The 12,377-nt window shown below is 49.0% G+C and overlaps 1 pseudogene; it reads right to left on the bottom strand.

Annotated features, from left to right (window-relative positions):
* Positions 1-236: 236 nt before the first annotated feature.
* Positions 237-1,534, bottom strand: LOC144167584 (uncharacterized; annotated as a pseudogene).
* Between the last annotated feature and the right edge of the window lie 10,843 nt (positions 1,535-12,377).

Genomic DNA, 12,377 nt, shown 5'->3' with positions numbered 1-12,377 from the left:
GATAGCTTGCCATTGCGCGTGCGCCGATCTCGTAGGGTCAGGCCGGTCGTCGTTTCGTATGTGCTGCTCGAATTTGCAGACGCCACCACCCTCGAGGGGCGCTTGTCTTTCACAGCGGCAGCCCATCCCTGTTCTGTGGGCAGCCGGGAGCGTTGACAGGCCAGATAGACGCGTCGTTCGACGCGGTGCAATAACCCAGCAGGCGGTTACGCAATACAACAAAACGACCTGCGCTAATCTCCTGAATATAACGTTTATCAAACGAGAAGCACGCAACAAGAACACGCTGCCTCGAACCAAAATTGGTCGTTTGGAATAATCCAGAAGTGTTACACGAGGAACGGGGAGAAGCGGCACACTTGGAAATTGCTGGTCAAACACCTTCCCCGAAATAATTGAAACCGAAGAGCCAGAATCAACTAACAGTTTCAAATTGACCTGCCCGACTTGAACGTTAATGTGTATTGAAGATGCAAGAGGCTGTTGAACCACGAGAACCTGTACGGTTTCATCCTGCGACGGGCTATCAGCTGAAACTTCGTGGACAACTGTTTGCGACCGTTTCTGGTTGCAAACGTTTTCGAAATTCCCGATACGGCCACAAAAGAGGCATTTTTCCCCTTTGGCTGGGCAGCGTTGCCAAGAAGCGCGGTTCTGGCTAGAACCACACCGAAAACAATGGGAAGAATTCGCGTGTTGCTGCAACTTCGACGGAAGGCGCTCTCGTGACGGGGGTCGGTTCCTATGCGTAACTGCCTTATCACATTGACCGAAAGTGCGAGCGCGTGGCCGTGAATGTGGTGATGGCAACGACGCACTGTCTTTTGTGCAAGAATGCGCAGATACAGGCTGCACAGAAACAGCAAATTCCTTTATTTACACGGCTGCTTGCTCGATTTGACTCGCGAGAGCAACTGCCTTGTCAAACGACAGCGAAGACCCTTCTAACAAAAGACGTTCCCGAATACGATGCGAGGGCACACCGACAACAGACTGGTCACGTAACGACTCTTCTGGCGATTTAAACGAGCACATCGCGGCGAGCTCGGATCACGTACTCTTGAACAGACTCACCTGGGGATTGAATCCGGTGATGAAATCGGTGGCTCTCGACGACCAGGTTGCAGGTGGTATCGAAGTGCTTGGCCAGTGTCGCTACCACGGAGGCATACACATCTGGGGCGTAGCTGCGGTGCCTTCCTTCGCCTCTGTCTTCTCTGCCGCCTGCGAAACAGACAGGGTGTTGAAAATGCGTTGACCTTCCCGTCCCAAGGAATGTAGCAGAAGAGCCTTGCGACGCTGCGGGGGGAACTCGGAAGCACCCGATGCGAGCAGGTAGACCTCGAACATGTCGTGCCATCGTGACCATGGCTGCACGGGGCGACCGGGTGTCGGTAGGAACGGCTCCGGTGGGGCGATGCGGGCGAAAGCCATCGGGTAGGCGTGGCTGGTTGGGTCCCGGGGAATTACATGAGAATGCGGTTCTGAATCCTCGTCACCATTGTAATGAAGGAGTGACGCGACCTGCACGCAGCTGATCGTGTGGCGAACTGCTGTTTAATAGACGTTGCACAAATATATACATACACAAGGACACAGTGTTGCAAACCAAAACACTGAAACCGAGACTGAAACTACGTAACTATGTACAGGATACAACACCTACTTCATTTCGTAAACCTCCCTGGATCCTGGATACTGCCTCAAGATAAGCTGTCCATAACTTCTTAAAGATGGTGCCTCCTTTTGTTTCGCGCATTCCCAATGAAAACTTGTCATTCCTCTTACGAAGGATTATGATGCCCGTACGTCGCTTTTATATGTACCCTAAGAGCCCCACGAGAAGTCTCCTCTGCTCCCTGGTCTCACAATGCTCCGATTTCTGAGGTGGTGTCCACTTAAAGAGACCCTGCAACACTTTCTTAATTTAAAGTAGTGACTCCTTTAGGGGCTCGCCTTGTCGTCGTAACTCGCTCGCTGGACCCAAGTACAGCCACACGGCGTTCCGTCGTAGCGGCTGTCGTCGCGGCGTAACCCAGAAACTCCGAAAGCCAAGCGGTTTGAATAGTCATAAGCGTTCGAAACTCGTGAACCGCTGGCGCTTGTCATCCATGTCCCAGTTGTTTAGCGCGAAGAAAACTGTAGGTACATTTGAGGCAAAATATACGTGATTAATCGGCAGCACCCGCGTTCATTTAGTTAGGAACGCTCGTTGGGTTGGTGTTTACTATTGCAAGCATTTAAAAAAGTAGCAGTGCAACGCCGCCACATGCGGGAGGAAAAGCAAGCACAAAAAGTACAGAACTCCCGCTGGCGCAGTTTCAGGCAGGGGGCGCGCGAGCACTGCGAAGGCGGGAAATTTGAATTGCATTGGGTGGTAGCAGTGAGCGGACAACGGCGCTACGGACCGTTATGGTGAAGCACTGCTCTGCACTTCCGACAGCTTTCACATTGAGTGGAACGGCTTTAATTTTAGATGCGACGCTCAGAGCATCTCTTGTCGGCGGCCCTGTCCTTCCTGCGTGCGTCCGTTGTTGTCCGCGGCGTGCGTCCATTGTCCGCAGCCACTCTCCCGCTCTCCTCTCCGATAGCGAACACTCTTTCGCGAGGGGCATTGGATTGGATTCGATTGGCTTGGCTTGGCTTGGCTTGGATTGGATTTGGATTGGATTGGATTAAAGTGGATTGTGTTGGATTGTGTTGCGTCATAGCCGCGGCAGACGCACTGGCGCCGGCGCGTGCCCAGGTGAGAGCGTGTGCGGCCCAGCGCGCTCTCACTCCGCCAGTGGGCGGCGCTGCGCGCGGTGCTGCGCATGTGCAGTACTCTCTCTCTCCGCGGTTTCCTCTCCTTCGGGCGCGCTGCGCATATATAGTGCCTAGAATATAACCGGTGTGCCACTCTCCGGCGGCCTTTCGGTCGACGGTTGCTCTCCGCTTGCGCTTGAACCCCCTCAGCGTCGCATCACACCAGGATTCCCGCGAGGGGAGGTGGGCGTAATTTTTTTTTCTCTAAATCTTAAATGTTTTAAAAACGCAGTCAACCAACACCTCCAGTACTTAGAATGGGGAGCCGCAAAGTACCTCAGTCAAAACTGACTGCTCCATGCCCACCAGATAACTTACAAAACTTGCTCGAAAGATTTTTCTCTTTCCCGATCTTCGGGTTCTTCGGCCACTCTAGTTACGTCACTACGGCGATGTAGCGGCTACTGGCCGGCTTCCCTTCACTTGCAGCAATAAAAGAAAGCATTTGAAGGCCAGTTAAAAAAAAACGCCACAGAACCAAAGCAGGAACGCAAGCGGATCTGCCGTGACGAGCAAATCACGCACTGCCGCTCTCTGCTGGCGGTATACAGCTTTCGCAGTGCTTCCAGACGCGAAGAAAAAAAATGAAAACATTTATTTCGAGTGTTACAGAGTCCCTTTAATGGACCGATTTTTCATAATCTATATATGTGCACATGGCTGAAGAAACTGAGTATCTTGAGTCGAAAGAAAGCTAGATAAAAAAACTATAAAAGCAATTAACGAAGGAATTAGGAATACCAAAAACCAGTCGCGGCCTAACTGAACAGTTACTCAGCAACGACTGAATGCATTACCTAGTATAGTATTTTTGTTTCAATTTGTTTATGCCAGATGCCATTTTCTTTTAATGTTTACATCACTGACGATTTTATCCTCTGTAAATAAATAGCGTAAATAAAAAAGCTTACGAAACCGACTCTTCGACCTTTCAGAAAATGTCAGACGCTTAGAGTTTATTTTATAAGTTGCCTTTTTTTGCAGCAAACTAGCAAGTTGCCTTTTTTGTAATGAGTCAGCGAATAAGAAGTGAAGGAAGCTCACACTAATGTGTAAGACTTGAAGGTAGCGAATCTGTACGCAACAGCGTTTTTCCTCTTTTTCGCCTCACGGCGTTGTTTAAGCCTCGCCGCAGTACGAGGGACCACGGCTGGATGTTCGTTTTCCTCCACTGCACAGGGTTCTGCGCCGCACGTGGCCTCGTAGCCTTCCTTTGTGGCGCGCGCTTATCGCTGCGGCGGCGGCCTCCTCGCCTTCCTCCGCCACGTCCCGCGCACGCGTCTCCTTTCCCTCAGCGCCTATTTCTCCCCTGTCGCTGCTCCTTACCCGGCGCTGGCGAAAGGGAGTGTGCTTTGACCTCTTACGCTCAAGGGCAACACTGGTCAACCCGCGAAGGCTGCCCGAGGTAGCGTAGTGTAGCTTTCACTAGAAAAACAGCTATATATCGTCTCAGAGGAGCTGCGCTTAGTTCCATAATTCTTCAGCGTCTTAGCTGGTCAACAAACGTCGGCTTCAGTTTTATAAGCCTGACTTTGACCGCGTCGCTAGGAGCGGTACGGCCATTGAGAGGCCATCGCCTTCGCCTGTGTTCGCGTAGCTGTTGATTTTGCAGCAGTGGCTTTGGAATTTGGCTGGATCAACGAACGTCAAAATACAAATATTTGAGGTCATTGTTCGTGTAACAAGAGCCTGAATCCAATAACGACAAACTATAGCAAACTGTTTTTTTTTATGGAATGGAGGCTTTGTTTGCTAAGTGTTTTACCCCCAGTAAAGGGGTCCCGAAGCACATGTGCACGCCACTCGTGCTATAAAGCCCATATATGGTACCACACAGCACGGAATGAGTTATCCTACCCCACAACGAATTTGTTAATGCGATAAGTGTTAACGGAGTTATCGCATATCGAAGAGCGCATGTTCTTTTTTTTTTCCTTTTCATCTCCACCGTTCGTAACGTTGAAGAAGGTATCGTAGCTCGCGAGGGGACCGTCCTTATCCTGTGCACGTCTGCATGTGAATGACAAGGTTTAAAGATCTGAGAAAGTGTAGTGGCAACGCCTGATGCGCGTAAATCGAAGTTCTTGACCTATAATTATAAGGCGTGGACCAAGCAAAGTGAAAACATAGCAAAAGCAAAAAAAAAAAGTAACGGTGAGTGCACGGAACCATGAAATTCTAGTCGGAGATGTGAGAAATAAACGCATACCTGAAAGACGAGAAGCTGAAAAAATATGAGTAATGATTCAGTTAAAATCATGACAAATAATTGGTCTATGAATGATGATGATGATGATGATGATTCTAGGGTTTAACGCGCCGACGCAACGCAGACGATGAGGCGCGCCGTAGTGGAGGGCTCCGGATTAATTTTGACCACCTGGGGATCTTTATCGTGCGCCGAAATCTCGTACACACGGACGTTTTTGCTTTTCGCCTCCATCAGAAAAGCGGCCGCCGCGGCCGGGAATCGAACCCGCGACCTCGTGCTCAGCAGCGCAACGCCTTAGCCACTGAGCCACCGCGGCGGGTCAATTGGTCTATGAAGAAGACAATGAGGTACATAGGTATGTCGTAGTGAGGCACTCCTTTGGACCAGTTGGCGTATGTTGAGCTAAGCTTTGAATACGTCGCGCTGCTTAGGCCGCACAGAATATGGAAGGGCGTAGATAAAAGCCCAACATAAACGGATGGGCGCTATAGCAAGAGTTATTTTTTTAGGAACGAATCCCAAGCGTAAAAAAAAAAAACGAAAACGATCAAGGACAAGAAAAATTGACCGCGTATCTGCCCCTTTCGTTGCAAATGTCGACAAAAGACGATAGTCTTTGTCGATATTTGCCAAGTAAATGCATCCCTTCCCTTTCCCGCTCACCTCTCATATTGTTCCTCTTGCGTCGCGCTTCTCCTAAGATAAACACGCTAAAGGTTTGCTCAAGTCCATTTAAATTAACCCCGTTCCACTGCTCCAGGCCGGGTGCCTTGATGCCAGCGCTGCTGTACGGCGGAGACGCGCGTGAATCGAGGCGCCCTACTTCAACGTCTATAGAACCGCGTTGCTCTAGTCTTCAAGCAGGACGTGGAACCTATCCAGTAGAACCTTTCGTAACTGTTGCCGCTTGATTTCTCAAAATGCCGCCAGAAGCTATAGTGGTGCTGGCGACAGCAGGCGACAGTGTCAATTTTTTTCTCTGCAGTGGATGTAGTATTTCATTTCACAGACAGACAGACAGACAGACAGACAGACAGACAGACAGACAGACAGACAGACAGACAGACAGACAGACAGACAGACAGACAGACGGACGGACGGACGGACGGACGGACGGACGGACGGACGGACGGACGGACGGACGGACGGACAGACAGACAGACAGACAGACAGACAGACAGACAGACAGACAGACAGACAGACAGACAGACCAAAATTTTTGGGTTTTACTTTTCCCAAGAAAGACTATCGTCTTTAAAAGGGGCGTTGAAATTAAACAGAAATAAAACAAAATATGCGCATCCCAAAGACAGATCAACTTGACAAGTGGACCGCGCGCCACGTCACTTTCCCAGTATTCATTTTGTGGATGCGTCTGTACAAGTGCCTGAGTGCGTCCGTCAAGAACGTATTTCCAAGTTGCCTAGCACTAAGAAAGAAAAGAGGAACGCGTACATCCCTTCCGCATTGGCATCAGCATGATATCACAGCATGGTATCAGGTGACTGCGGTGTACGCGTGAGTACTCCTCCCTTATCGATAGGCAGATGCGAAATTGTGTCATTCCAAGACGCACTCCCGACCTTGTACAGGCGCGTGCATAAAATAATGCTGTAAAAATGGCGTTGTGTAGCACACTTGTCGAGTTTATCGATCTTTGTGTTGCGCATATTTGTTTTATTTCTGTTTGACTTCAACGTCCCATTTCCTGTCTTTCTATACACGGCTTGCACGTTACGCTATCACAACCCTTTCTTGTGACCAACTACGAGCTTCTTAAGCGCTTCCGAAGATAAGATCATCAGATAAGTGTACAGCCTTTCGCTGTGCTTGTGCGTCAAAAGCATGGCAGCTACGCTGACGTCAGTGCAAGCCATGTATTAAAGGGACCCTGCAACACTTTTTTCAATTTTTTTTGAAATCTTAAATGCTTCCAGAACGTAGTCACCCAACACACCCAGTACTTAAATCAGGGGGTCGCAAAGTACCTCAGCCAAAAATTACTGCTCTATGCCCATCAGATAACTTGTGAACTCGCTCAAAAGATTGTTCTTTCTTTCCCAGTCTTGACTTTCTTCGGCGGCTCGAATCACGTCACTAAGGCCATGTAGCGGCTGTTGGCCGGTTTTCCTTCAGTCGCAGCAATGAACGCTTTTCGATAGCAGCTTTGAGAAAAAAGCCACAAAAACAAAGCAGAAACGGAAGGTGTATCTGATGCGACGAGCAAATCACGCAGTGCCGCTCTGTGCTGGCAATAACCATAGCTTTCGCAGCGGTTCCAGACGCGAAGTAAAGAGTGAAAGCGCTCATCGAAAGTGTTGCAGGGTGCCTTTAAGGCGAACGCCTAACGTACCGCATCGGGCGAATAATCCGGCGTTATCTGTCGCTCTATACATATATGATTGGGTAATTACACGTGCCCCGCACCATAATCGAATTAAGAAAATATGCCAGCCTATCTGCTCACCTCCCTGCAAAGGTTGTCGAAAGACGATAGCCTTCTGCCCTTCTTGCCCCGTGAATTCCCCACTTCCCTTCCCCGCACTCTCCTCGCGCTCTTCCCCTTCCGTTTCGCACCTCCCACGATTCACACGGTGAATGTTTGCTCAAGTAATTCAATTTTCCCGCGTTCCACTGCTTGCGCGCCGTCTATTGCAACCTGTTGTTATTGGGCCTTCTCGATTTACCAGTCCTGGACGGTCCGCGGGCTGTCCAAGGACTGCGTTCTGACCGGAAGTCCCATTGGAATACATGGGAAAATCGAGCACCAAATCGCGTCTCGGGCAGTCCGCGGACGATCCGGGACTGATAATCGAGGAGTCGCATCATTGAACTCCTTGGAATGCCGCCACGAGAGCCATAGTGGCGCGCGCGAGCGCTTTTCTGTATTTTTTAGTGAAAACATTGTTTCAAGGCGTTATTTTTATTTGCTGCCGCAAAATTCAAGAAGCTATGTATATTTAATTAAAAGTACAATGCAAATATCACTTATGTATCGATGTCCTGCCTCGAATATGCCTAATATTTTCTTTTTGCTCAGCAGTGGGCATCCTCGATTTTCCAGTCCTGGACGGTCCGAGGGAAGTCCGAGGACTGCGTTCGGACCGGAAGTCCCATAGGAATACATGGAAAAATCAAGCGCCGGATCGCGTCTCGGGCAGTCCGAGGACGATCCGGGACTGATAATCGGGGAGGCCCAATATTGATAAGAATGAACCCGGACACACCATTTTGTAGTAGAATTGCTTTGCCTATCTAAACACCTCGTTCGCATTTTCTTTTAACATTCGTCCGGGCGGCTGAATGGAGGGACGTACATACATGCATACATAAATACATACAGACCAAATTTTCTGCTTTGAGTATCCCGAGAAAGGCTGTAAAACACAAAGAAAGGGTGCGGCCCCTCGCGGCTCCGCGGGCGTGTGACCCCCTTTGCTCGACAGCGGTCCAGGGCAAGCCGTCAGTCTTCCTGGTGTACGTCGGAGTGGCTCGCACCGTGCCTCGCGATGGAAAGTGCTTCAATGCCGGGCGTACCGCCAGTTTCTGCGCCTGTTTAGCGAGGACCTCCAGGCAAGCATACCAACGTAGTCGAAGCGCTGGAGGCGTGCAATGTAGCGAGAAAAGTCGAAATTCAGGAACTCGGTGCCCCTCCAAAGGTGCCGTTGTCTTCAAATTTAAGCATGGAAACACCATGTTGCAGTATACAAGCCTTTCTCAATCGCCGCAAACAAGGTATAACATTCTATTCGAATTCAAGCAGCGTCCGCAAATTTAGGCGAACCGAGGAATTATTTTATTTCTTGTGTGTGTAGAAGGCGCTAAACAATTGCTAGTTTGTGCCTATAAATATGTTTTTGTTCGGTTTTTTTCCCGCTCGTTCATGTTTCGTACCGCCTAAGCGGAGCAACGTATTCAAACCTAAGTTCAACATACGCATTTAATACCGAGGATAATATAACAATGAGCATAAACCAGCACTATTGTGAAGTTGAAAAATATATTGCCGTCAAACATTTGTCATATATGACAAAATTGTAATCATGCTTTTAACTGAGGGAGTGCAATATAATTACTGTTTTCAGAGACAGGGTATCTGTAGTGTCGCTTCGGCGACGGACTCAAAGGGGGCGAAGCAGAGACGTGTGATCACGTTCAAGAGTGGAATGGAAGAGATGTTTATTCAAAATAACGTCACATAATGCTGATTGATTATTGATAGTGGTATGCCCTTGGTAGCGGGGTGGTGACGCGTCATCTTACCAAAAAAAAAAGAACTAAAAAGATATTAATATACCTATGTTTTATACTCTTAGTTTAATACTAGCGCTGCCCTTGGGGCAGGTACAAAAATACTTATTTTTTTCTGTTACAGGTGGTAGCTGTCCTAGGCAATATTCCCCCCTCTGCTTTTCGTCCACCAGCATTCTAATCTTCTTTTCATCGCCTCGACAGCCTTGAAGTTAACTCCCTCTGTGCTATCCTTCAATCCTAAAGGGCTTCTGGAAGCCCTATAGGGTTTCCCTCTAGATTTGGATGGATACCTTTGCATTCTAACACTATGTGCCGCATACTTTCTGTTTCTTTTCCGCAGACCACGCATACCCCATTTGTATAGTGTACTAGAATTGGTACACTTTACCATCTGTAAGGTCCACTTATGAGATTAGCGGCAAGGCGCCCGGGCTGCGCGTGAGAACCCGCCGCTCTGTCTAGCGACGTAGCACTGCCGACACTGCACTGCAGGCGTCGCTAATTCGTCGCGGCGCGCACGGGAGACGGATTGTCTGGCCCACCGCATTCCTCAAGGATAATCCCCCATTGAGAAAGCAGACACCACCACCGGATTCCAGGAACGTCTGCCCGACACGCGGAGGCGGTGGGATTACCGGCGTCATGACGAGCACCGTACGAATACGAATGTCTATTGTGTACACGCCCGGTCAGCATGACGCACAGGCGCGTCTTTCGCTCTCACCCCTGGCGCCCGCGGGCGGTCCGTTGACCCAGAGATGGCGGCGACTCATTGAATATTCCGTGGCGTGCTGAGTGACAGCTGTCTACGTGAATTCGGGCACTCCCATCCGCGTGTACGCACGCTACAGGGGCGTTCCCGAGAGAGGGGGATCTCGAGGTTTTATAAGGCCGAACTTGGCCGTTGGAAATGGTTCTTGTGTGAGCGCCGAGCTGGCAGTTACCGGCGAAACAAGGAGTCTCGACCGTTAACGCTAGGTTGGGAGTTGTGAGCCCCCTAGTCGAGGTTAAGATCGCGTCGGAGGTTTAGGGTGTAGCGCCGTACCGGGCAACTAGACGGATCTTGCGGCGAGACAGGGTCTCAGCCGTTGTTTCTCGAGCGGTTTGTGTACGCTCGGAGAATAGGAGAGTTAGACGAAGTTGAGGAGCTCGAGTGATTTATGCGCACTCGGAGCTAGCGTCTAGCTGAAGTTCGAAGTTTTTCTTTCTATTTCTCATGTACCCAGTTATCCTACTGTAAATAGCTGTACATAAACTTCCGTTTCACTTAATCAACTTCAACGCCTCGAGTTCGTCAATTCGACCGCCTCCTCCAAGAACTTCAACACCATCGCCCTGCCAGCCTCCTGCCAAATCAACCGGAGCCCGGGCGATTGGATTCCTGATCGACACCGGACTTCGGGGAAACGGATCTTTACTCCATCATTTTGTGACTACTTCTCCATAAAGCTATTAGTTCGCAAGCAACATGTTCTAGCCTTAAAAAGCAAAGCACTCCCTTTGGAATTGTCGTACAAATTTTCTTTTATGGTGTCTAATTTCGTAGCCCTGTACACCTTTAACGAAGTTTTAGCTTCCATTTTTTTCTCTCCATTTATTCGTTTCTATCAGCCTTGCCTCTTTTTTTGGTTACCTTGGCTGTCTTTGATTCTCCGCTGTTCTTTCTGTATTTCATCGTCAGCCTTCTATGTAGTCTTCGTTAGCCACTGCGTGTCCACTCTTTTCATGTATAGGTACCTCAAAACTTTAGCTGTCCACCTATGTTGATCCATTGCTCTCAATCTCCTCTCAAAACATATTTTAGTCTGCGCTTCTCGAACTTCAAACGAGGAGCGACCTTTCATACGGCGACCTTCATATATACCTTCGGCGTAGCCCCCTGGTGGTAGAACCACCGAAACGCCGAGCTGCGAAAACCCCGGATACCACATACTTGCTCCCTTGAAACAAACTCTCCCTTGGGAGGAAAGACCAGATACAGGAAGCGAAATAACAAGTGCGAACAACATCCACATACCCAAATAAGACATTTCGTGCAAGCATAACACATTCCTCGTTGCCCTATACATAATTCTAAAACCCAAAATAAATGCTATAAGTCATGGCCACTACAAGATAGCCGAGATAGCCGTTTGGTCTCTGCTCTACCCTTTCTTCGTGGACGATTGGTTACCCGTTGCAAAGTTTATAAGACTCAACGAGACATTTTTTTTTTTCACTTCATTTGCACTTCACTTCACTTGCATTGTACTTCACTGGATGGAGCACTCCACAGAGCCGTCACAACAACCGCAAATACGCACCCTGGTTCCGGTTAGCACCTATTCCACTTTTCTTTTCGTTGTTGTGGATCTTGGTTGTAGATGACGGTCGTACATAGTCGATCCAGCGTGAGGGGCTTCTTGTCCTTCCAGAACGAGCATCCTGCGTTTCTATACTACTTTCTCTTAGGCTACTTCCTCGTTGTTCTCATTCTCCTTTTGAAAACTGTTTCAGCATGCCAAAAGTTCACTCTCGTGTAGTTCTGTCTGCCGACACTATCTTCTAGCTGGGACGCGTTCATCTCCAGTTTCTTAGGAAGGTCTCGGGCCTCCGAAGTCAGTTTTGTTATTTTTGACTCCATCTGCAACTTTAATGACCGGACCTGGTGCGCCAACTCTGACTCTTTCCGGCTGGCTTCGTCAAGTGAGGACAAGGTATTCTCAAAGTCCCTGCGAAGGGATTCAACCTCAGACGTCAGCTTTGACCTCCGCTTGTCTCTTTTCCGCGAGCAGCCGGTTGTCTGCTGCGTCCGCCATTGTAGTGTCGCGTCGGCGACGGCCCCGAAGGGAGCGAATCAAAGACGTGTGCTGACGTTCAAGAGTGGAACGGAAGAAACGGTTTATTTAAGATGACGTCACACATATACCTTCGGCGTAGCCCCCTGGTGGTTGAACCACCGAAACGCCGAGATGCGAAAACTTCGGATACGACAGTATCCAAGGTAATCACAGCGCGCATAAAAAACTAACAATAAAGCTAAATTAATAGTAATTTTTATGAAGTTGAGATTTACAATAAAAAGGGGGAAATTAACTTCTTCAGCATTCCAGAGGCTAGTGTATCA

This window comes from Haemaphysalis longicornis, unplaced genomic scaffold, assembly GCF_048455015.1.
Source record: "Haemaphysalis longicornis isolate Haplotype H1 unplaced genomic scaffold, Haemaphysalis longicornis Haplotype H1 scaffold_2, whole genome shotgun sequence".
Classification (NCBI taxonomy): domain Eukaryota; kingdom Metazoa; phylum Arthropoda; class Arachnida; order Ixodida; family Ixodidae; genus Haemaphysalis; species Haemaphysalis longicornis.
The sequence above is the reverse complement of the archived record's forward strand: the minus strand, read 5'-3'. Positions and strand labels throughout refer to the sequence as shown.